Here is a 23,192-nt window from a genome sequence, read left to right as displayed (position 1 = left end):
GCACAATACCATTCCATCATATTCACATATCCCAACTTATTCAGCCACTTCTCACATGATGGGTAGTCCCTTAGTTTCTCATTGTTTTGGGTTTGTTTGATGTTTGGGTTTTTTTTTTTCTTTTTTGCCACTACAAAAAGAACTGCTATAAATGTGTTTGTAAACATAGGAACTTTTTCTCTTTCCTTGCCCTCTTTGGGGTATAGGCTTAGCAGCAGTATAACTGAAATAAGAGGCCAAGTGTAATAATTTTTATGTATAATTCCAAATTACTTTTCAAAATAGACCCATTCATACCTCTACCAACAGTTCCTCAGAGTGCTCATTTTCCCTCAGTTGCTCCAACACTGATCCTTTCATGTTTTGTCATCTTTGTCAATCTGATAGATGTGAGACAGAACCTCAGAAATGCTTTATCTTTCATGTCTCTAATTATTAGTCATTTGGAGATTTTTTTTCAAATGGATAACCCAGATAGCCTAGGTTTCTTCCCTTGATCACTGTCCACTTATACACTTAGGCTATTTATCAATTAGAGAATTGCTCTTATTCTTATATATTTAAATCAGTCCAGATAGATATGTATACATACATCTATATTATATATATCAAAGTCAAAATATATGTATATACATATGTGTATGCATATATTTCTAATTGACTCAAAATATACATATTTATTTGGAACGGATTCAAATAGATTAGAGTACATATACACACATACATATATAATGAGAATAAAACCTTTATGAGAGAAACTTGCTGCAGGGATTTTTTTACCAATTTTTTTTCCCTATTAACCTTAACTTTATTGGATTTGTTTGTACAAAAGCATTTAAATTTTATATAACCAAAATTATCCATTTTATTTTCTTTGATTCTCTCCATCCCTTGTTTGGTTATTAACTCTTCCCAGTCTCTATATCTGAAAGAATACATACTTTCCAACATATTGTTCACCATCCTTGCCTGTTCCTACCCTTACACTGAAGTTGGCAATTGGTAAAATATATGTTAATTAATTTGAAGGGTCATATTGAGTTCCCTACTTCTTTATTTTCTGAAATAGAAGTTGGTATATAAGTTGAAATGACTTTCACAATGATGATTTTGCAAATACTTAATGTGACATTGTAATATTAGATAACTAAATGCCCTATGAAATGATAATCTTTACTGCCTTTGGATGCGCAAGGAAACTAATTCTCCCAACTGCTTTATTTGCCTTTCCAAAGAGATCTTCTGAGGCCAGTTTCCTTCTGTCTTCTGGTTTCATTCCTAACGAAAATGTCAAGTGATACTATTCACCTCCTCCAGTGGCATGTCTGTTCTCTATTCCATGGGAAGTGATCTCATATTCAGGACTACTAAGGGTTGAGTCAAAGTTTATAGATGGTTGAAAAACTAAATCCTTAGTATCCACTGTCCCCTTTTCTACATGTTCCAAACCATCACTGAAAAAGAGGAAGGTGGCCAGATAGGAGTAAGGGTGATTTTATGTTTTTCTTTGCTTCATGAGTTACAATGGCTAAAGAATTCATCAGCAGCTCATCAACTAAGCCACCTCAGTCTATTGCCAAGATCATACTTGAAATCTTTCCAACGTGGTCAAATGTGCCAGAGTTTGACTTCTACTAGAATAGTCTCCAAAATCCCAGGGTCACCTCCATGCTGTGATGAAGCATCTGCAGAGAGATGATAATTAAATCCATGAAAGTGGAATAAATCTCAAAAAAAGAAGAAGGGAGAGCAGATGAGGTTTGATAAAAAGAAATCTATTGGATACCCATATTTAGGGGGTTTGGAAGAAGACTACAAACTAATAAAAGAAAGAGAAGAGATAGTTGTACAAGGAGGTAAGTAAAGAACCCAGATGAATCTTTTATTGAAGCCAGTTGATATCATTATGAACTGTTGATGTGATAAGGAAGAGGAGGGGAGTTGTTTAGGGGGCTCCAACCTCATAACAATGAAGATTAAAAAGCCAGTGTAACTACAGGCTGCATTTTTAAAAGGCAACATCCAGAACTAAGGACCTGATGATCTTACTGTTCTCTGCCCTAATTAGAACATCACTGGAGTATTATTTTTTACCTTTGAGCCCCACATTTAATTAAAGATCCAATGGAGCTAGAGTATGTCTATATAGAAGAAGGTAAAGTGCATGTTGAAAGAGATAGAAATAATACTACATGAGGATCAATTGGTATAAGTTCAGATGCTTTTCCAAGACTGGGGCATGGGAGGATATGGTATTACTTTCTACTTTTTAAGGGATGTCATGCATCACAGAAATTGAATTCATAATGCTTGGAACAAAAATGTAGAACTAGGAGCACTTAGTACGACTTGTCAAAGGGCAGATTGAGTTTTCATGTATGGGCAAAACCCATTAGAGCAATCTGAAAGTAAAATAAGCCACCTTATGAAGTAAGTCAAGCATTTATTAAGTGTTTGTTATGTGTCAGAAACAATGCTAAATGCTCAGTACACAAGGCAAGGCAAAAGACAGACCCTACTTTCAAGGAGCTCACATTCAAACACAAACCACCATATACATACAAGATATATTCAGGGTAGATTGGAGGTAGTCTCAGAAGGAAAACATTGGCTGGGGGGGAGAAGAAGGGTGAGAATATGTGGAGGTGGGGAGCCAAAAATGCCTCCCACAGAAGGTGGGATTTGAGATGAGTGTTGAAGGAAGCCAGTAGTGAGTGGCTCTTAATAGAGATATTGGAATAAAGGCTACTTGATGACTTTGGGGGTATGTTGCAAAGAGAATTTTCATTCAGTTATTTACTGAATTAGATGGCTTCATTGAGGTACCAAGCAACTGAAACTGATCTCTCCAAAATTATCAATGATATTTTAATTGGCAAATTCAATGACCTTATCTCAGTTCTCATCCTTCTGGACCTCTCTACAGTTTTTGACCTTGTTGATCACCATCTTCTTCTTGATGCTCTCTCTTCTTTCTAGGTTTTCAAGATTTTGCTTTCTCTTGGTGCTCTTCCTAACTGCCTGGCCACTCTTCAGTCTCCTTTATTGGGTCCACCTCCAGGCCATATCCACGAACCATGGTTGTCTTTAAAGACTCCATCCTGGGCCCTCTCCTTTTCTCCCTCTATACCATTTCATTTGATGATTTCACAAATTCCCAGGGATTCAACTATCACCTCTAGGTAGATGATTTTCAGATCTATTTTTCCCATCCCTTTGGATATCACTAAGTGCTAGGAAGTGTTTCCTTATAATAACCCTAAATCTATGTCTCTTCAGTTTCTTTTGGTGCTCTTAGCTCTGCATACTGAAACTAAGCTGAATGAGTTTAATCCATCTTCCACAAAATAGCTCTCCAAATCCCTAATGACAACTATCATATCCTTAATTAATGTTTATCTTAAGCTAAATCTCCTTTGAAAGGCCTCAAAGGCCCTTTTCCAGTGCTAGGATTCTGTAACATTATAGCGTGTGATATTCAAAGGTGGCATTAGCTATGAAATCTCTCCACTTCTGTACAGATGTGGCCAGAAAAGAGTACACACACACACACACACACACACACACACACACACACACGCAGCAGCAGCAGCAGCAGCAGTGGCAACAACAACCCTTTCCCACATCCCACAAAATAGACACCAAAGCTTTATTTTGGTTTGTGTTTATTACTCCTGCTCCACATTCTTTAACCTCACTGCTAGTGATCCTGTCTTTATAGTTCATGTTAATTTGGACTCATCAGCCCAGTGAAGCTGCCAGTCTCATGAAGCTGCCAAAGAAGTCAGATGCTTTTTTCTGTTACAGGTTTAAAGGATCTCATAGTCATATCAAAAGAAGAATACAAACAAAGCTCTGAAAATCTTTAATTTTGTCTGGAAGACTTATAGAGTCTTTTTAATACTGGCCTCAATCAGCCAAATGCCCCAATTGTACTTTTCACCTTTGGGATTTTTATTGTCTACTTTTTTCTTTAATGGCTCATTATTCTGCTGCCTGGCAAATTGAATTCTGTGACAGATCACAGTCCTTTATCACAGAAGGAACTCTTGGATGGCATGTAGGGTTTCCCTGGTACAGGCTAGGGCATAACCTCACTCTTAAGCCAACTTTTGTTCCACATCTCTGTACTGACTTGCAAAGACTCTCATAATAGTCTATCCATATTCCTCCACCAAGACCCTCTTCTGAGGACTCATCATGGTTCGCAAGTAACCCAGAATTCTACAGTCATATATCAATGGAAGTCAAGGTTTTTGTTAGGCCCTATCAAGCTGGAAAAGATCATAGGAAAAATAAACTTAGAGGTCATTCAATTCAAGCTTCTCATTTTCTAAATAAGGACAACAAGGCCTGAGAGGTTAAGGAATTTTGTCAAGGTTGCTCAGGTAGTAAATGAGAGCCAAACTCCAAAATAAGATATATGAGATAATATAAGTAAAGCATTTTGCAAATCTCAAAATCCTTACAAATGAACATATATAGTGTGTGTTTTTATCTGTATTTTACATATGTATATATATATGTATATACAAATGTGTTTATATAGGGGTGTGCTTATACATACAAACATATATATGTATACCCCCAGTAGGAAAATGTCTTGTGGTACCTAGAGCTCTGTTTGTACCTATTTAGTGCAGTTACTATGTATTTCTGTCTTTCTTTTGTTTTGTTTTTTATTTTTAATGCATGTGTGAATTATTCCTAACAGATAATAAGCTTTATGAGGACAGGAGCCATAACTTAACTAAATGCTTCACCTTCCCCAGTGCCTACCACAGTGGCCTATAGCATATTTTTTAAAAGGCTTATTAAATATTTGTTGAACATAAAGTCAAATTGAAATAGTCATGTGATTGCTTGTCATTTAAACACCTCCGAAGAATCCCAGAGGCATATTACACTTTGCCAGAAAGCATATTGCAGCATGCCATTTACAATTTAAATGAAACAGTGAAATCTTCAATCAAAGCTGTTTAGTACCAGAAACTGTGAAGCTGGGAGGGAAGGGGGAGGGCTTGGGAGGGAAGGTCTTGTATAATGAAGCCATTGACATTCCCTTCACCAGCAGCTGCTCCATCAGTCACCCTGATCATAAACACCCAAAAATCTGGTCTAAGCAAACCAGCCTTCCCAGTCCTAGATAATGGCTGGGCAACCCATGGGGGAAATGGGAAAGCAATACTCTAAATAAACTCAATTTATTTTTATAACTCCCTATTGCTCTGTATATTTCAGGGTTCAACTATGTTTTCCCTTCCAGGTGCTTTTGGCCTCAGCCTTCATGTGGACTCTGAGAAACCATGAAGGCCTCCCTAGCCTTCTTCCTCCTCATTTTCATTTTACCTTTGCTTTCAGTCTGGTAAGCATTACCCCCATGACCTCTGGTTGATTGGCTTCAATTAAGCCCAAGGATTTCCTCTTCCTGAACCAAAGTCAGGTTACAGTGCAAGAATAATAAAAGGCTAAGCCCAGGTGTGGTCACCCTTCATCTCCAAGTCCTGAACGGCTGCCTTCTGAAACAAGTTTGACTTCAGAGGTCCTTCCCCATGGGGAGGCCCAATGGCATTACTTACCACCAACTTTTGGAGAACTGATCTCTCTGCCGAGATGTGTTTCTGTAGGAATCTGGTTTCTTATTTAATAATTTTTTAAAAAAGGAAGAAACCAACCATCCTAACAATTCCTTAATAAGAGATATCAAATAGTGTTTAAAAGAACATATCAAATAATATATACTTTTAGCTTTTATGCAGTCTACATCTTTGAGGGTTTTTAAAGGTTTTAGATCAGATTCATTTAGTAAAGATGAATTGATCAAGAGAGAAACTTTCATATTAACTTACTTTTTAGTATTTTTTTAAATGACTGCTATGATTACTAGGGAAGCTAGGTGGCATAGTGGAAAGAGCACCAGACCTGCAATCAGGAAGAACAAAGTAAAAATCTGGCCTCAGACACTGACTAGTTGTGTGACCTTGGGCAAGTCATTTAACCCTGTTTGCCTCAGTTTCCTTATCTGTAAAATGATCTGGATGAGGAAATGGCAAACCACTCCCGTATCTCTACCAAGAAAACCTCAGATGGGGTCACGAAGAGTCGGACTTGACTGAAACAACTGAACAACCACAAAAACCACCCTGACTATTCATAGAATTTAGACCTAGTAGTTATAACCAAGTTAGTGATATATTAATATAAACTTAGTGATATCTAATCTGATTGCATCATCTTATTGCTTCATCTGAAAAAACTGTGACAAGACTACCTCTTTAATGTTGCCTCTTCCCCTTGCCTTGCATTCTTTCCTTCCTCACTTCTACCTCTTAAAATCCCTAACTTCCTTCAAAGCTTAGCTTGTTAGGTCATTGCCTACAGGAACCCTTCCCTTACCTCCCTAGTTAGCAGTGCTGATACCCTCCCTAAATTATCAGGTGTGGACTTGTTTGTTCATGTGTAATAGTCAGCGGTAGAGTTTAAGCCCCTTGAGGGCAGGAGCTATTTTTCATTTTGTATTTGTATCTATCTCATCTGGCACCTACCAGGTACTTAATAAATTCTAATAGGATTGGATTAGAAGTTCTTCCTTATATTAGCCCTACTGTTGTCTCTGAAACATCCTTAAATTTTTCCTAGTTCTTCCCTCCTTATTGAAACCACCAACTTTTGGAGAACTGATCTCTCTGCCAAGATACGTTTCTATAGGAATCTGGTTTCTTATTTAATAAGAAAGTCTAATCTCTCTTCCACATGACAGGATTTCCTATGCTTTAAATCTTCTCTTCTTCAGGCTAAAACATCTCACTTCCTTCCATTTATATTTGTAAAAGGAAGATTTTGAGGCTTTTCATCATCCTGGTTCCCCTCCTATAATGCTCAGCTTATCAATGTCCTTCCTAACATGTAATGGTGAAAATACAACACTCTAGATATCATAAGACTAGAGGAGAGAGAAGCAGGAGCAAAATCTCACCTGTCCTGTACACTGTGACTCAACATAGGACTATAGCTCGGGGGTTGGAAGGAATTTTAGAACTCATCCAGTCCATTCTCCTTATGTGGCAGAAATGGGCCCCCCCCCCAAATCACTCAGGAAATAAATGGTAGAGCCAGGTCTCAAACTCATAGCTTATAACTTCACATCAGCACTCTTCTCACTGAACCCCCACTTCTAGCTATGGTTGGTGATGGATGACCTAGTTGATTGAAACAAACAGGTCCAGGTTTTGTTTCACTATTACAGTGCTATGAAGATTTGGGTTGGTGGGAAAACAGGGTGTGAATTTGGGAGCAAGACATGGTGCCAAACTCAGACATGATCTTCAAAGTAAATAGGATCTTTATGAAATCTCTTAAAGACATTTTAAAGTACCATGTCATTTTCCCACATCTTCAGGGAGTAGTGGCTAAAGAGTCAATTTCAGAGCATGGAAAAATTGTTTTCAGTTCTTCCTGTGACATATACTGGCTATATAACTCTGGCTAAGTCATATAATAGAACTTCTGGGCAATTTTCTAAGACGACAAGTTGCAGAAAAGGTGCTGACTTGCTTTAGTAGAGGGAATATTCTCATCCAAGGGTTCTCTATACCAGTAAAATCACAGGTCCAGTCCCTATTTGTATATTCCTCCTACCTATGCCAAGGATAAGTTAATTCTCTTGCTAACAACTGGTAAAAGTAACAAGGGAAGGGAAAAAAGCAATCCGAGGAATTAAAAGCACAATTGACATCTGCTCCTGCCTCTACTATAGCTTTCCAGGATGATTCTAGCAGCTATCATCCACTGAAAAGTGTGTGTGTGTGTGTGTGTGTGTGTGTGTGTGTGTGTGTGAGACAGAGAGACAGAGAGACAGAGAGAGACAGAGAAAGACAGAGATTCAGAAAATGAGAAAGAGGGAAATACAGATACAGAAAGAGAATGAGGGAAAGAATGAGAGAAAATGAGAGAACGAAAGAAAAAATGAGAGGAAAAATGAGAGACAAGACAGCGATAGCAAGATAGAGAATGAAAGAGAGGGAAATACAGGGACAGAGAAAGAATGAGAGAGAAAATGAGAGGGGAAGAAGAGAGAGAGGGGGAAGAATTTGATAGGGAAACAAGGAAAGAGAGAGAACAGAGAGAGGATGAAATGAAGGGGAAATGAAAGAGAAACCAAAGAATCAGTACATCATATAAACAACATATGAGACTGGATATTCTGGGAGAAGTTAAAGCCTGAAAAGATCTCTGGTCAGTCATCATTCTAAAATGTTTTGGTGGAGGCCTTTTAAGTTAAATTAACTGGGTAATGGAGAAGATGAGATAGAATCAAAAATAGGTTGTATAGGCCCCATATGTCAACCTCACCAAATACTCTAGTAAAAGCAAATAAAATATCCATGCTTATTTGAAAAATCAATTTAATAAGGTCTCTGTCCACAGGACAGCAATTTGTAATGCCCCCATTCTGCTGAAATGCAAAGACTGCCCTCTCTCCCTCTCTTCCTAGTTCTGAGTTACTCAGACAAGTGGCCCTGCCTAATTCCTGGTAAAACTGGTCTTCACATGAGAATCTACCTCTCTAGGATTTGTAGTCCAGTCAGCATTTATGCAGCTCCCATTTATCTTCACGTCTACTGGACCTAATTAGGTTCTAAGGACCTAATTCCATTTGAATACTCTAGAAGGTCATGGAGGAGAAGAGGAGTAAGAAAAAAAAGGAAGCAAAAAAGGAACAGTTCTGTTCCTCATGGTAAAACATTTTTTAAAGTTCTATCCTCATTTAAAGTCCACACCTAAAACGACAGAAAATCTGTCATGAAATTTATGATTCATTTTTGGAAAAGAAAATGTTTTCCTTCATTGCATAGAGACTGACTACTGCTGTGTGACAACCTGGAAATTGCTTTCAGAAACATGAAAGGCTGAGCAGCAACACCTGGTGAATCCTAGGCCTTGATGCAAAGATGGCAGACAGCATCTTCCAGTCTAGTCCTAGAGCAGTCTTATCAGGAGTCTTTCCCACCCCTCAATGCCCTCCTCATAGAGGTTGCCTAAATGACAAGCTCATCTATGGAACCCAGGAGAGATGCCCTTTTCATTATGTTTCACTGAACTAACGTTGGGTCTCTCACCTCCAAGGAATCCACTGGACTTATCCACAAAACATGTGTTCCCCTGAACTTACCTGGAAATTTATTAAACAAGAAATGGCCCAGAAATTTGGTTTTTTCTAGAGTGCATGGAAGCAGTGATTTACAAAAATCCTGGCTTTTTCTCAGCTATCCCCAAAGTGAATCACACATTTTAAGCCAAGGATAAGTTAATTCTCTTAGCAGCAACTGGTAAAACCAGTGAGAGAAAGAAAAAAAAAGAAGATATGATATACATGACCGGGGACACCCTAATATATCCAAAAATTTGATATTTTATGTCTCACTTTTAAAGTTTGTATTTTTCAAGGAGTTAAGATGTTGATTTTTTTTAAATTTGATTTTATTTCTTTAGTTTGCTAAATAAAAATAATGTCCTTTATCACTGTTTGACTTTAAATATGATGTAAAAATCCTCGAACGCACACTCTTATGAAGTGTGTTGCCTATAGCTATGCTCTCCTCCCTATTCAGTAGGGATACTCACAGTCTACTATTTATGTGTTGCTTTTTGGTTTTGTTTTTTAACAAGTGTGTGAAAGGATTGGAAAGAGTTGGAGGAGCAAGGTGAACTCAGGAGCATTTAATAGGTTCTCTACCCATGATGTCACAAACAACAAAGCACCTGTCAAAAAGACAATGGGAGATAGCTGACAGAAAGACAAGGTACTAAATGCAGGATTTAAGGAAAGGATCTTGGCTAGGTATGGAAATATCCAGAGAGTTTGTCTCTGAAGCACAGACTGCCTGTTGGCTAGGGCCAAGAGCACAAAGGTTTTGGGGGCCCACCCCAATGATTTTTAACTTTTATATTTCAAAGGATGTGACTTGACTCATAATATATTCAAAGATAGCATCTCAACCTGTGATTTCATTGATATAGAAAGTGCCTATCTAAGAGAATTCCCTGCTGTCAGCACCTCCTCTGCAACGTATAGTCTTTGAAGAGTTGCCTGAGAGGTTATGTGACTTTGCCAATATCACACAGTATGTGCCAGAGCCATGACCTAAACCCAGGTCCTCTGATTTCGAGTCTCTCTATGCACTAAATTGTATTTAATTATAATAAATTCCAATCCATAGCATAATAAGTAATATTTTAAAAGTTGTGCTTCCAGTGTTGGGTGGAATAGGACAAAAGAATTAATTCTGTAATGTTTTCTTCAATATTAGAACTGAATTTAAAAGAAGAAATACTTTAAATGTTTGCAATCAACTAGGTATTAACAGTTATAAACATGGATTTGGTGGTAAACGTTTAACCACTGGTTCTCTGTAAAGATACACTCTACGGTTCAATCTGTATTATTAAGATTTTCTCTATCATTTTCTTAAGTCTAGTAAATCAACAAAACAAGAAATCAAGCCTCCTTTTTAGAATTTGCCAATTTCTGAAGTATAAATGTTCACAGTTCAATTTTATCAGTCAGCTCTCATTAGCTATCATCATCATCATCATTATCATTAAAGGATAATGTCAATAAGGGACAACTGAATCAAGATTCTGTTCATTCCTTTAAAAATTATATCCTCATCTTTGATTCAACTGAGTTACCATTCTCTTCCTCTATGAATGAAAATTCCTTGGGATCTATGGATTGTTTACTTTTTGAACTTCTTTGGCTTTGTGTATAGTAGCCCTGGCAACTACCCTGTTGTTATTGGGTTTTGTTTTGTTTTTTTGGCAGGGGGTAGGGATTTAAAGGCATATCAACAAGCATAGTTGGTTTCCATAGCTCTATAGGCATAACAAGTAAGTAAAAACTCTAGGTCTCTATAACCCTGATGCCCTAAAGCTCCAGGTCTCTATGACCTGATGCCCTGCAAATGAATTGTACTCATAAACTCAGCCAAAACTGATGATCAGGATAGTTCTTGGAATTGTCCTGCTTGCCCTTTGCTGGGATAAAGCCTTTGGCTCCCTCTAATGGACAGGTTTCCAAAACCACACAAATGTGTCAGTCCAATGACAACTGTAATTAAACAGGGCCATGCTAAGGATTTAGGAGGTGTGGCAACTAGAGGCTGCTCCATGGAATTCAAAGACCTTCTGATGGGCTGGATAATATTTTTTTTGGTATAAACAGACAGCTTAGAAGAAGACTCAGCAAATCTCTCTTTAAATGGCAAGATCAGACTCATGGAAGGGAAAAATTAGACAATCTACTAGAAAGATCGCTAGACATGATTTTTTAAAAGTCCCAGATCTGTGACTCAGTAGATTTGTGACCTTGGAAAAGTCATTTCTTTCTGAGGACCTCTGTTTCCTTATCTGTAAAATCATAGAATCATAGAATTTAGAGCTAAAGGTCAACTCAGAGATCATTTTGTCACAGAATCTCAAAATTGGAAGTAGCTTCAGAGGCCATCTAGTCAAAACTTTACTTGAATAAAGAAATTCCCTCTGTAAGAGTGCTGAAAAATAATATCCAATCTTTGCTTAGAAACCTTCAATGAGGAGAACCCATATCCTTCTGAGGCAACCCATTCCACTTTTGGACAGCTCTAATTGTTAGGAAGTTGTTCCATATATCAGGCATAGATCTGTCTCCTTACAACTTAAGCCCATTGATCTAAGCCTGCCCTCTGTGGCCAAGTAAAACAAGTCTCTCATGAGTCTTCTCTTTTCCAGTCTAAATATTTCCAATTCCTTAAACTGATACTTGGATAACATGATCCAGTCATCCCACTCTATCTAGATTAGCCTCTTCAAAACACACTCCTGATTGCCTATGGTTCTGTAAAATGATGGCACCTACACCTAAACACATTCCAATTGTGTGATCAGGGCAAAGTATTAAAGAACTATCATCTCCCATATCTATATTAATGCAGCCTCTTATAGAATTAGCTTTTTGGTTGCCATGCTAACTCTTTGATTCATGGTACAATTATGATCTCCTAAATCCCCCATAAAACTTTCACAGAAATTGTTGTCTAGCCACATTTCCACCATCCTGGACTTGAGGAGCCTATTGTTTTAATTCAAGGATAGCACTTTAGATTTATTACTATTGAAATTGAATCCATCATTCTAACCTGTCAAAATCTTTTCTTGGATTCTGTCTCTATCATCCAGTTCACTTGCTACTCTGCTCAACTTTGTGTCATCTTTAAATTTGGCAAGGACAGCTTCCATGACTTCATTCAAGTCAACAGTTTTTAAAAGCTGAATAACAAAAAGTCAAAGAAAGATTTCTAGGCATTATCCCCTGGACACTCATATTCACATATTAACGGATCTGATCATTTAACCATTTCTAAATGTACTTATAGCTTTTTGTTAGCATTTTGAATTCTTTTATTAAATAGTTAACTGAAATCTAAGCATATTAGTTTTAGATCAGTCCTCGGATCTACCAATCTATTTAGCTGGTTAATAAAAGAAAATTAATCTATTCTAACAGGATGTGTTTACATTGAAATCATGTTGACTTTCTGATGATCATTGCTCAAAAGTGTTCCTTTTGATAATATGTTGTAGCATTTTTGTCAAGAATCAAAGAAACTCACTGGCCCATAGTTTTCAGATTTTACCCTCTTCCTTTTTCTTAAAAAAAATCAAGCAATTTGCAATTTTCCAATCCATCTCCCATTCTCCAGTCACAAAAATCACAGTGGCTCAGCAATTTCATTGGCCAATTCTTTCAACACTCTAGGGTGGACCTAATATATTGAATTTACTGGGGTCCTCTCTTACCATCTGTATTGATAATGCATTTTTGCTTATTGTTAGTGTAACTTTTTGCTTAATTTGAAGATCTTCTCCATCCATTAACAGAACCATGTTAAATCACATGGAAGCCTAAGTCAGGTGTGGTGGGAGGAACTTGCTGGATGGGTGGAGCAGAAAGGATGGAACAGGCAGAGGTAGAGCTAGAGAAGAGTTGAGAGGAAGTTAGTCAGAGACTAGTCAGAGCTAGGAAGGACACAGGCAAGCAGGCAGCTGGTACGATGAGTGAGAGAGCTTGTTTGTGATTTTGTTTAAGGGAGCCTGTTTGTGATTTATTTAAGGGAGATGGTTTGTGGGAAGCCTAACAGAGAGAAGGTTTGGAGATGGTAGTGCCCTCTGAATTGTTATTGTGTGTGGATTTCTTTGTTGCTGTGATAAATTTGTCTTTCTGGTGTTGAGATTTGGCTTTCTGGTGCTTGAATAAATGTTTTGGTTCTGTCTTCCATATGGAGAGTTTGTCGTATTTTGTGATTCAGAATTGTGCTGGCATATTCATGGCTATTGTAGGTGCTGTGAATATCATGTTGACACTACACCATCTCTTCACTATTCTTCAGTTTCAACTCCCTGTAAATCATTTTGTTCTATCTGTCCTGGTCCAAAGACAATTCTGAAAATAGAGGCCAAATCAGTCAAATAATTCAGGCTTTCCTCTACAGGCCAACGTCATCATCCTCTTTATGCCCCTTTGCCCCAAAGCAGTAGTCATATACCTTCTTTGATTTCTTTCAACTCCAAAATTTGTCAAAAAGTACTTTTTATTGTTCTAAGCTTTCTTCACCAGGCTCAGCTCATTCCAGGTACTAGAAATTTGTTTCTAGAGGATCATGCAACACTTTTGAAGCTTGCATTTGCTGCCATCTTCAATACATGTAGGGTTAGTCTTGTTTTATTTTTTTTAATCTTAACTGACTGATGAGTTCTACATGCAAATACCTTGTCTTCTTGCCCCACACCCTTTTAACAAAATGATTTCTGTTTTTGTTTCAAGAACTTCTTTCTTGAGAGCTTTCCATTCCACCTTAAGCCAACTTCCTCTGAAGAATACCCAGTCATTTGGATTCTATCTGTTCTTTATCTAAACTCTCTGAAATATGCTCCCCTAAAATTTGAGTTGTATGTCAGACTGTGCCTGCCTTGCTATATATCTTCTTTATCACAAACTCTATACTTAAATGCTTATTAATTGATTGATAGCTCTCAAGATGAATGAATTAATGAAATCATCTATCAAGCACTTACTATATAAAAAGCACTAGGCTAAGCACTGAGGATACAAATAGAAAAGCAAGATACCCCATACTCTCAGGAGGCTCTTGTTCTAAGGGATATAGGAGGTTTCAGCTGCAAGTCAGATGGAAAGGTCCTTTGGTCCTTAAGGGACAAAAGCAAAACAGATGGCAATATATCTTATTTAGTGTTATCTCCACTGATAAAAAAAACATATAAACTCATAATGTTGAACTTTTTGACTGTGCCTACGACTTTGGTGGTGAGAACTTTCTTTTCTGTATTTAGTAGCTGTGGTTACTGAGAAGGCAGGAGCTGCAACACCTGCCCTTTGGTGGTAATTGACCAATATTTGAAGATGCTTTGGTTTGCCTAACACACTGCCTTCTGTCACTTATAGTGTCTTGCTGCTTTGATTAGATTGTATTGCAAGCCCATTTACTATGGTTGGTAGAGGCAACTGGCCTCTTCTGTAGAGGGATTAGTTCCCTGATGATGACTATGGGGACTGGGCTAGAAATAGGGACAGTTGTCCCCTACTATTACTGAAGCCCTTGAGCTTTGCTGATCATTAATAGCAGTTGGTCAGAAGTTTTGGTCCTTGGCGAGGATGGCAGTCCCTTTCTCCACAAGGTTGCTTCCCTGGAGGATGGCTACAGGGAAAGAACTGGTAATAGAACTGGTAGGGCTGAGGAGGGCACTATTATTTCCAAAACTTTAAGGCTCAGGGTCCTGGACTATTTCTATCCAGGTCTGAGGGTGGCAGTGACTATAAGTTGAATCCTCTGGCAGAGATGTTATCTCCTGTCTCTCCCTCAGGATGACCCAGTGCTTTATCATTTGTCTTTCAGCAACTAGTTTCTCTTTTTACTCAAAATCCATTCCAAAAGTACAGTTGTTCCTCACTGTTCACTCTACCTTCTGAAGAAAGTTATTGTGAAGTTATTATGAAGGCAGCTCATAAAAAGCTCAGCCACTTATTTTTGGCAAAGAGAGCCCTGATAGCTTCTAAAAAATTGAAGGTATCCACTCTTACAGTATCAAATCTCTGCCCAAGGCTTTCTACCTGTTAATAAACTTCTAAGTGATCTGTAGTATACTCCAATGAGAACATGACTTCTGTGTTTCTTTTCGACTAATCTTCACCCAAATCCTTTCCACCCTCTATTACCATTTGAACTTCTGAATTTTGGATTCTCACATGTCTTCTTGCTAGACAATATTGCCCCTTTTGCCCTAGAGGCAAAGTAGATAGGTGCCTGACTTGGAGTCAGAAAGAAGAGTTCAAATCCCATTTTTGTCACTTACTACTTAAATGACAATGGGTCAGTCAGTCAGTATTTATTAAGCTTTTATTATTATCCAAGCATTGTGCTAAGCAATAGATGCTAAGGATGCAAAGAAATGCAAGGGAAAAAAATGGTATTTGCTCAGAAGGAGCTCACTGCTAATGTAATGTGTGTATACACATAGAATACATGCACACAAGATATACGTGTGTGTACATATATATGTTTCAGGAATATCACATAAGTAGTGGCAAGGGCCTGGGAAGGCCTTTTACAGATGGAGGTGATAAAGAATATGAGTACTGAAGGAGGCCAGGGAAGGAATTAGGCAAAGGTAAGGAAAAATATTCCTGGCATGAAAGATAACCAGGACAAAAGTATACAGTTGGTGGATGGACTGTTGTATGTTAGTAAATACAAGGAGACCAGTGCAGCTGGACAGATTGTAGAATACATAAACACACAGAGGAGAGTAAGGTATAAGAAAACCTAAAAAAAAAAAAGATAGGAAGAGACCAGATTGCCAAGACTTTAAATGTATTTTATTTTTATCTCTAGAAGTAACAGAGGACCTCTTGAGTTTATCAAGTTGGAGGATAATATGGTCAGATGTGCACTTTAACAAAATCACTTTGGCAGTTGAGTGGAGGGTGACTTGGAATGGCAGGGAGAGACAAGACCTCTCTTGTGGTAGAGAGACCAACCAGAAGGCTACCACAGTAGTGCAAGCCTGAGGTGATGAGGACCCATATCAGAGGGGTAGCAATATGAGCTGAGAAAAGGGGACATATACAAGAGATGTCAAGGTAGAAATGACATGAGTTGACAAGAGATTAGATATGTGGTGTGGAAATATGTAGAGTAAATAGTCAGGGATGACCTCAAGGCTAAGAGTCTGAGTAATGGTTTTCTCAACAGTGATAAGAAAAGAGGAGAAAGGGTTTATGTGGGAGAGATAATGAATTCTGCTTTGGGCATGTTGAGTTTGAAATGTCTTTGGAACATACAGGTTTAGGGATCCAAAAAGCAATTGGTGGTATGAGACTAAAACAGAAGAGAGACTAGGGCTGGTTTTGGAAACCTAGGAATCATCTACATAAACATAACTGACCCCAACAAATCCATAAGAACACATGAAATTACCAAGCAAGATAGTGTAAAAAGAGAAAAGAAGGGAGGCAAAAACTGACCCAAGTAGACATGCCATCAATAAAGTTACACCAAAGGAGACTGAGAAGGAACAGTCATATAGGTAGGAGAAAAAACAGTTCAGAGAAGTCACACACACACACACACACACACACACACATACACACAACTGAGAAGAGAGTACCTAGGAATAGTGATCAACAGTGTCAAATAGTGAAGATAAGCAAAAGTAGACAAGGACTGAGAAAAGACCATTAGCTTTAGCAATCAAACAACTTTAAAAGACTTACGAACTCTGATCAATGCAATATCCAATCATAATTCTGGAGGACCAGTGATGAAACATGCTATACATTTCCTGACAGAGAGATTAAATTAATGAAATCAACAATTTTTAACATGGTCAACATGGTACTTGTTTTGCATATATATGCATATATATGTATGCATGTGTATGTATGCATGTATGTATGTATACATATATAGTTGTTGGAAGAAAGAAAAGAGAGAAAAAAACAGAAAAGAGAAAGAAAAGAGAGAGGGAAGGAGGGAGGGAAAGAGCAATAGACAGAGAGACAAAGAGAGAAACAAATATTTATTAAGTGCCTATTATGCACCAGGCACTGTGCTATAGGATTTACAAGTATTATCTCATTTGATCCTCACAACAATCTGAGAAGTATCTCCATTTTATGGTTAAGGAAACCAAGACAGAAAGAAGCTTAAATGATTGGACCACACAGCTAGTTAAGCGTCTGAGGCAAGATTTGAATTTGAGTCTTTTTGATTCCTAGCCCAGCATTCTAGTCACTATGTAGTCTAACTGCTTCTAGGCGATGAAAGCAAATACATTTATCATTGAGTAGTTATGACAGACAGTAAAATGTAATTAGATTTGTAACAGAAGAATTGAGGGGGAGAGGGAAGTGATTGAAAGGAATGGGAATTAAAGAGTAAGAAATTGAGGATGTTCTATTCTGTTCCTTTTGAGTAAGATAGCTACTTCCAAAGCCATATTCTACTCATGACTCCTTCCCACTATGTGTCAGTGATACCTCATGAAGAGCTGGTCCAGTCCCTTAATTTCCTTTTATAGATGAAACCAGGAACCCACAAAGAAGAAATAACTTGCCCCAAGTCACATAGCAAAATGAGTAATGGAAGCCAGGGCCTTGATCCAAACACAGTGCTTGGAGGATTAGATGATTCCTTAGGTCTCCCCCACTCCCCACACCTTCAGCTGTGACATTTATTGATCCCCAAGATTTTAGCTTAGAAAAAAAAAGAGAATGAATAACATGGGAAGACAGTTTGCAAGCAACATGTGCCCTCATGCTAAAAACCCAATCCCACACCACTAATAAGCACATCATGCTCTGGATCCTAATAATGTCTCAATAAGATTTCCACATCTCTGAAGACACCAGCATCAGCTTATTAAATTAATGGCTAACTGTAGCCCACACAATTCCAACCTCAATAAAGTCAACCTTCTCTCCCTCCCCCTAGAAAACCACTATTGCTGCAAATGCAATAACACACTATAAATCTATCCCTTTACAACTATAGTTAAACCGTTCTTCAACAACCCTGGAGATTCATTTTCCAAGACTCATGGAGAGTCCTGCCAGACCAAACGTTTTCACTCTGAGGGGCTGTGAAATCCTGGGAATCCCGGGGTGCCCACCTTGCACCGCTCCCTCTGAAAGTGGGCCATGGGCTTTAAGAGGGTGGAATTCTGCAGGAAGGTGCATTCTCACTTAGGGAAGAGTTTGTAAAGGCATCCACATCCCAAGGACCGCAGAATGAGGCAGACTATTTTCTCTGGTGATATGTTTTGGTTTGTTTCTTTCTCATGGTTTCTCCCATTGGTTTTAATTCTCCTACTCAACATGACTAATGTGAGAATGTGGTTAATAAGAATGTATGTGTAGAACCCATATAAGAATGCGTGCCATCTCAGGGAGGGAGGGGGGAGGGAGGGGAAAGGGAGGGGGAGAACATCTAAGACTTCTGGAAGTGACTGTAGAAAACTGAAAACAAAACAAAGAACACATGGGAGGAGGGGAGGGCTTGGTTCTTGACACAGGAGTTGGACTTCTTGGTTCCTTTTAAAGCATAAATCGTTTTGGATTATCTTGAAAAGCTGCATTCCTGCTGGTCCCCAGGGATAGGCTTAGCTCAAGCTGAGGCCTGAGGGGCTTCGTGGAGCAGGCTCAAGTGGGACCACCCCGGCAGCCTTCGATCACACTGCTGTCTGCACTACGGAGGGGTCGGAGAAGGAGACTGTGAAGGTGGGAGGGCGGGGGAACGGAAGTGCCATGGCGGAAGTGCCCTCTATCAGGCGGCCTCCCAGCTCCGCCTCGTTGTTTCCGGTCACGTGACTCCGTGTCCTCCCAGCCAGCCATAGAGAAGGCGGGATCACTCTCAGCCGGGGCAGCTCCATTGGAAAGAGGAGCAGAAAGAGACTTGCCCCACCGACCCTCCCTCCAGGCCCAGGCAGGGGCCGCCGCTCGCACCTTTTGGCCAGAATGGCAGCCTCATCCGAAGTTTTACGGCTTGTAAAGAAGGTGGCCGGAAGAAGCTGGATGGGGCCCTGTGCCTCAGGGCGGAAAGGAGAGCTTGGGCACCGGAAGGTCACCGTATGTGTACGGGCGTTAGATGTCAGAAAATCACCCCGGAAGGACGAGCTGAAATCCGGCCTGGGCCGGCCCTGCGTGCGGGGGGCACAGCCAGCTTCCAGCTGCGGCGCAGACAGGCTGAGAAAGCCCTTCAGCAGGTGCTTCCCCATTGAAGAGCAAGGCCAGGGAAGACCTGGCAGAGAGAGAGAGAGAGAGAGAGAGAGAATGCTGCGGGAAGAGCTTGTTTGGTGTCAGCCTTGTACAGCCCTGACTGTGAGTCAGATGATGGGTGCCGAGGATCTCTGGGCCAGTGCATGGCCACGTGAATACTGTGAATGGCCCAGCAGCTTCCAGACACCAGCAGCATGTGGGCTGTTGGCATCATTTCTGGCTAATGCTCGCCCTTCACGGATGGCTGTAATGGCCTAAGATATAGTTTGGGATATCATTGATACTGATGTTCTCTTGTATTATAATCATTGATATCCTTGAGTCCATATTTAGGACCCACCCAGCGGTAAAAAGGAAATATGCAGAAAAATGGTCCACCTAACGTGACAGAAAGAGTTCTGAACACGACTTTTTCAGACCCACTATTTTTTCATAGAGGTTGGCTTAATACAGGGTGGAAAGATTTCCTTGTATAATGTGCCAAAATGAATGAAAAGATTTTTAAGACAATTTTTCACTTACTAGGAATGAAAAATCCACTATCAGATCTGACAGCGCTGGAAGATGTCACTGGATGAGGGCTATGGGGTTTCCACTGTGTCATCTACTTCAAATCCATAAAGGAAAATAGCAATGCCACGATCATCAAGAGATTTAACTATCATGGCTGTGGGCCTCAAGAAACATGAAACACAAAATGATTGCAAACATGGAAACAGAGGCACAGATGGGGTTCAGATTTCTTTCAGCCACCAGTCAAAAGGATGAAGTTACAGGAATCCATTGACTATGAAAAGGGGAAAAATAATAATATAAAAACAATTGCAGTAACCCGGAAGAAGTCAGATAGGTATTATAATGGCCCAACTCCAATTCAGTCTCTCCAGTATGCAACAAGTCAGGATATTATCAATTCTTTTCAGAGTATTAAGCAAGAGATGGAAATTTACACACTCAGACTAACTCAGGTTCTTTCAAGTGGTGCTGCAAGTAATACCAGCACAGGTCTATTCCCCTAGAGGAACACTTGTGAAGGGAAGATAACAGCAAGCCATAAATCAGGTGGTACCAAAAGACATTCATTCAGAATTCAAACACTTGTTTGTGGCCATGACAGAGCTGCTGAGGTACTTCTGGTCCTGTTTTCTATTTAACACACCAGTCATAGAAGAAAAGGTAGTGAGGATGAAGAGTAATTTGGAACAATTCCAAGCTACTAGGCTCTGCCCATTCCAAGAAATAATTTGGAAACAATACATAAGCACAAAAATCGCAAGTCACATAGAAGAGATGCTGCAGATGGTCTACAATAAGCAACATACATGGCAGTCCCGGTGCCTTCTGAAAAAGACATGAAGGAACTCTAGGTGTTAGAGGCTTTGGTCCCTGGGATGCTCTCTGCAGCACTTGTGAGACCACACCCTTAGCAGTTCACATATCACCCAAGTGGTGCTTCACGGACTTCTGCAGCCACTGTGGGACTTAGGAGCTGACAGTATTGACCTTACAATGCTAGAGTGAAAGGAGCTGTGAAAACTGGGAGGTAAATTAAGGTGGAACCAAAATGACCTGAATTGCAAATATATACATATATGTGTGTATATATATGCACATATATGTGTATATATAATTTTTTTGATAGATACTTTAGTATCAGGAATTTCTTTTGGTTTTGTATTAAGAACTGCTTTCAGAAATAAAAAGTAAAAAGGGTGAATTGAGAAAAATCTGAAAAAAATTTTTACTATAACCTTTTTTTTAAGTATATGGAATAAGGTAGAAATCAAATGTTTTGTTTTGGGTTTTTTTTTCTTCCACTGGATCATCACATTTGCTTGTATTTTTATAATTTTTGTACTTTATCATTTTAGTAGATCAGGGGTGGGGAACTTGTGTCCTCAAGGCCGCATGTGGCCCTCTAGGTCTTCAAATGTGGCCCTTTGACTGAATCCAAATTTCACCAGAACACCTCCTTGGATTTGTTTGAATTCACTCAAAGGGCCACACTTGAGGACCTAGAGGGTCACATCTGGCCTCAAGTCTGCAGGTTCCCCACCCCTATAGTAGATCATCATCTGTTTGTACTTTACTGAAAGAGGTTGAAATTATATTATGTTTTTCTGGATAATTAAATCATTTTATTAATAAGACCAGCATGTTATTAACAAAAGGATAGTCATTTGACCATCTCACACACCGAAGAGCGAAAAAGGAGTATTTTAAATAAAGCAGGGAGAAACTGTCATTCTAACTAAAAGGAGACAATTGTGGTCAGAGGCATCTTTTGCTCTGTTTCCTACAGAAATAGAATTACACTGAGAACTTTTTTTGTGATTTGGGGTCCTGGAATGACACAAGGAAAACATTTTTGCAGAAAGTCTTGAATTTTTATGCAAAACTTTTTAAAGAGATGGTGGAGCTACACGTTTCTGTTTGAGTGCACATATGCACTGCTAAGATTTTTTTAAGATGGCATGTGCCTTGAGGAAACTGCTTTTTGAGAGTTTAAAGATCTCACTAGTGAAAAGAACTATAAGAATCATTTACTTGCTTTTATCTCTTAAGAGAAATAAAAAGTATTTCTCAGGTCTGTTTTTTTACATTCACTACCTGACTTAAACTATTTTTGACATATCAATAATCATTTCATAGAGTGGAAAGCATGTGAATGCAAAAGAAAAAAAGTTTGATATGATAGTATATCTAGAATCTGTGCCATATTTTATTCCTAATAGAATCAACCTATTGTTTATCTAAAACAGCTGTCTTGTATTAAAAAATTATATAAAAAGGTAAAAAAGATGCATTCATTCAGTCATTCAGTAACCATTTATTAAACATCAGAACAATAACTCTACTGGGGAAAATTCAATAGCAGAGTTGTTGGAAAGGACTGAATGTATCAAATGCAGTGATGTGTGGAGGGCAGAAAGTTCAACTCACTCTCCAGGTAAGGCCAAACGTTTCCACTCTCCAACCTTTTCAGTCAGTTGCATTTGTCCTGGGAAATACGGATTCCCTGTTTCAAAAAGGAGGGAGGGAAAGGAAGGGAGAAAGAAAAAAGAAAAAGAAATTTTTGTATCTGAAAAAGGAGATGGGGTGGGGACGGGGTCAAGAGGATGTGATTAAGAGGGATGAGTTAAGGATTTAATAGTTGATAATGCTTTACTATTCTCTATATAATTTAACAGAGTAGTAATAAAATGACTTTAATTGTTTTGGGGAGTATTATGAACTAACTTACTACCCTTACTCCTAAGGAGAAGCCCTTCATTATATAGTCAAACAACATAAATTGACATACTGATCATTTCTGAAAATGTATATCTGCATTTTGAGATACACTCTGTCAAGAGATGGAAGATATATGCCATTATGTCTCTTGAAGTCACTCTTTCGGTGAATTGATCAGTATTCCAAGGCCATTCAGAGTGATTTTTCTTCATACTGTTGTAGTTGAAATCATACAACAAGCTCTCTGAGTACTGCTCATTTCACTCTCTTTTCAGTTTGTGGGGACATATTATTTTTGTTTCCATTTCCTTGATACTACAAAGAGTGCTGATGTGAATATTTTATTTATGGGTTCTTTCACCCTATACTTAATCTCTTTAGAACATGTCTAGTAGAAGTATTGCTAGGTCTATGCATACAGACAGCTTAGTGACTTTTTGAGTACAATCCTAAATTGTTTCCCAGAATGGTTTAATTTTGAATCACTTCCCAGCTCCACTAATAGGGTATTATGCCTGCTCTTTTTCGACTCCTTTAGTAAGTGATATTTTCTTCTTTTGTCATCACTGTCAGTCTGATAGGTGTAAAATAAAATATTGAATTGTTTAAATTTCTGTTTCACTAATTT

The 23,192-nt window shown here is 38.7% G+C and overlaps 1 long non-coding RNA gene and 1 pseudogene across 1 annotated transcript in view; one reads left to right on the top strand and one right to left on the bottom strand.

Moving 5' to 3' along the window:
- Positions 1-1,036: 1,036 nt before the first annotated feature.
- Positions 1,037-23,192, bottom strand: part of LOC140498245 (uncharacterized) — a 30,912-nt gene continuing 8,756 nt past the window's right edge. The window contains exon 2 of the long non-coding RNA XR_011965036.1: positions 1,037-1,685. This is a non-coding gene — a long non-coding RNA (uncharacterized lncRNA). The remainder of the gene's footprint in view (positions 1,686-23,192) is intronic.
- On the top strand, positions 19,617-20,686 carry LOC140498244 (general transcription factor IIH subunit 1 pseudogene; annotated as a pseudogene).

Source organism: Notamacropus eugenii, chromosome 4 (assembly GCF_028372415.1).
Source record: "Notamacropus eugenii isolate mMacEug1 chromosome 4, mMacEug1.pri_v2, whole genome shotgun sequence".
Classification (NCBI taxonomy): domain Eukaryota; kingdom Metazoa; phylum Chordata; class Mammalia; order Diprotodontia; family Macropodidae; genus Notamacropus; species Notamacropus eugenii.
This window is presented reverse-complemented; position numbering and strand designations above follow the sequence as displayed.